This window comes from Triticum aestivum, unplaced genomic scaffold (assembly GCF_018294505.1).
Source record: "Triticum aestivum cultivar Chinese Spring unplaced genomic scaffold, IWGSC CS RefSeq v2.1 scaffold134374, whole genome shotgun sequence".
NCBI lineage: Eukaryota > Viridiplantae > Streptophyta > Magnoliopsida > Poales > Poaceae > Triticum > Triticum aestivum.
In genome coordinates, this window is record NW_025229605.1 from 10,530 (window position 1) to 13,487 (window position 2,958).

The 2,958-nt window shown below is 40.9% G+C and overlaps 1 long non-coding RNA gene across 1 annotated transcript; it reads right to left on the reverse strand.

The window, feature by feature from the left end:
- Nucleotides 1–249: 249 nt before the first annotated feature.
- LOC123175158 (uncharacterized) lies at nucleotides 250–957 on the reverse strand. The gene is made up of 3 exons (XR_006487667.1): nucleotides 880–957; nucleotides 741–755; nucleotides 250–649 (listed from the first exon to the last, which is right to left on the reverse strand). It is a non-coding gene; the product is annotated as an uncharacterized lncRNA (long non-coding RNA).
- Nucleotides 958–2,958: the final 2,001 nt, after the last annotated feature.

Consider the following 2,958-nt stretch of genomic DNA (forward strand, 5'->3'; position numbering starts at 1 on the left):
TGGAAAAGCTCAACAGATCACTAAGTATCAAAGAAGCAACTTTGTTATGGCAGAGATGACATTTTCTTACTTCCACACCTATTTTACCTGAGAATACAGGATATGGCATCACTGAAGTGATGAAACTTCTCACATGACCCAAAACTCAATGGACTGATGAAACTTCTCACATGACCCAAAACTCAATGGACTGACAATATAATGTGTAATGCTGGAAATGTATGAATATCTCTACAGTTAGGACACAAATTCTTGAGCTCCATAATACCAAATCTTTACATATGGGAACATCATAAGCATTTCATAAAGTGCACAAGCACTGCCCATCTAAACTACAAAAGCCCCATATTACATGATTTATCTCTGGAAAATCCTTCTTTTAAGATCGACCTCAGGAAAGATTATGCCTCAGACGATATGTTCTCTGATCGAATAATATCGCCCAACTTGAATCCTAGATGGATAAAGGAGTAATCTTCATCTTGCGGGTGCACTGACACCCAACTGATAGCTGCCTTCCCTCTTCATTCCACAAAGATAGGATTTGGCAGTCTGTTTCAACAAGCACCTTAGTCGTGAATGAAATACTTACATAATTTCTCATGGCTCAGTCTATTTTCTCACTGATGATGTCTTGGGGGTCCACAACCTTACAACAAGAGGCAATGAAATTAAATGAGTTCATTCATGTCAGCTTGGGAGGATCACTTCAGTAATTAATACATCAGTGCCCGAGGTACCTTGCCGATGTACTTCTGACCAAATAATCATTGGTTCATTGTTGTAAACCAAGTGTAATCCACATGCAAGACAACATGAGAACTTTCGGAAAAAAAATCTTCATGATTTTTTCACAGAGCAGTTGTACTAATATTTTACCTTGATTCAAATGAATGGAAGTTTGGGCTCTACTCCAGTGGTTGTTGGTTGACTGCTCTTCTTAGTCAGAATCCTTGCTTGAAATTGAGGATAACCAGTTTTTATTTTAACAAAGGATTTTTACCAGACTGAAGAAACCGGCAAAGATATTATTGAACCATTCACACCAAGGCCACATGCTTGCAGGAAACGGGACAACATCTGAAATTCTAAACAGAAAACCTGAAACTCACAATTTTGTTGAAATGAAAATAGAGGCAAGATCATGAGGGTCGACATCTGCTACATCTTTCAATGAGAGAACTCTGAAACTCACAGTTTTTATTTTAACAAAGGAAGTTTGTTTGGCCTATCATGGTTTCCCTGTTTAAGGAGTATATAAGGAATGAGAGAACTCTGAAAACCAAAAATACGCCATGTTTATCATAAAAAGAAGATAAAACTTAACCCCGATTTCTAACAAAATAACATGCTTTGTTTTGCTTCATCATCAATGAGGGAGGTTTCCAGGGACTGCCTGCAAACAATAGGTTTTTTTTTCCTTGAAAAAATGATTTGAAAAGGAAATCCCATGTTATTATCTGGGGTAAATAAGGCTATTCATGAACACAATCAGGCCCGAAGCTCCCATATACTCCTACAGGTAAGGATTCCTCTGAGTAGGAAACAAATCGTCGATTCCACTGTAATCTTTAAGACTACAAATATTATAAGCCTTTTTTCACTTCTCCTACAGCATAAAAAGTAGTGCTACTCACAATCCAAATAGCGAAGCACTTCCGTCAAATCGTAGCCCGCAACGGCGACGCCGGCGGCGATGCCAAATCAAAAGCATGTACCATCGGCAGTGCCAAGTCCTAACCAGCACCGTCGTGTAGAGGAATAGCTGATGTGAAAGAGGTGGAGGGAAGGGGGAAGTGGGATCGCACCGAAGGTGGTTGCCGCCATCGAGTTTGGAGTTGTGCGGAAGAGATCTCGCAGCACCATGGATCACAGCTCGACGACTTGTGGTACAGAAAAACGAATCCCACGGAGAGAGGAACAGGAGATGGGGAAGAGACAGTATGTTTGTTGAGGACCACTTACGCATTTCAATGATTCTGCAAGGTCCAAGACATAAAATGTATCAATAGCCCTGATTGTGATAAATCGCTTCCATCTATTCTCTATCCACTGGACCAGAATCTATCGGTGCATCCGTTGCACTAGTTCAACCGGTGCACGGGATACATTCTCATGATATCGATACACCATTAGGTCTCAGATCTTGGTTGGGATGGGTTCACTCTTGAAAGAACATGCGGTGCCCCCATGTTTGGTTTTGGTAATTGATGACAATCTCTATGGATTAATGGTTGCCTTGAGTTATATTTGAAGGATTTGTCCATAGGCATTTCTTGAAGTTCATGTGTTGGTTTCAAGAAGTTTATGTGGTGATCAAGGTGTTATTAAGGAATTATCTAAAGATTGGTCGTGTGAGAGTTGAGCTTATTGCAAGCATATCTTGGAGAAGAAGATTGTGTGATCATGTATATCTTCAAGACATCATCCAAAAGAAGAGAGTTGAAAAGATTCAAGGTTGATCAAGACTAAGTCAAGAGTGAATCAACTTGATCAACTCACAAAGCGTAGAAGATGTACAGAGAGTGATCAAGCAATCCCATGGTGTGGTAAGCATTGTCAATTACGCTTTGTGTACTAACCCATGATCTTCGTGAGAGTTCTTTGTGGGGTTAGGTTGCGGTGTGCAAGTTCAAGTGAAGCATCATGAAAGAGATCAAATGCTTGAAGCTTGCCGTCCATTGTGGTGACAATGGATTTGTGAAGATGTTGCGGTGTGCAAGTTCAAGTGAAGCATCATGAAGAGATCAAATGCTTGAAGCTTGCCGTCCATTATGGTGACAATGGACTTGTGAAGATGTGCGGAAGAGTGGATCACCCATAATGGAGTATGGGGGAGCAATCAACTAGTCTTCATCGAGCCAACGCAACCAAGAAAGGTGGTCCAACTTGAGGGAGTCAAGATCGTCATCATCTAGCTCAAGTGGACCATGTGCAAGGCAAAGGTTTGCCCTTGGT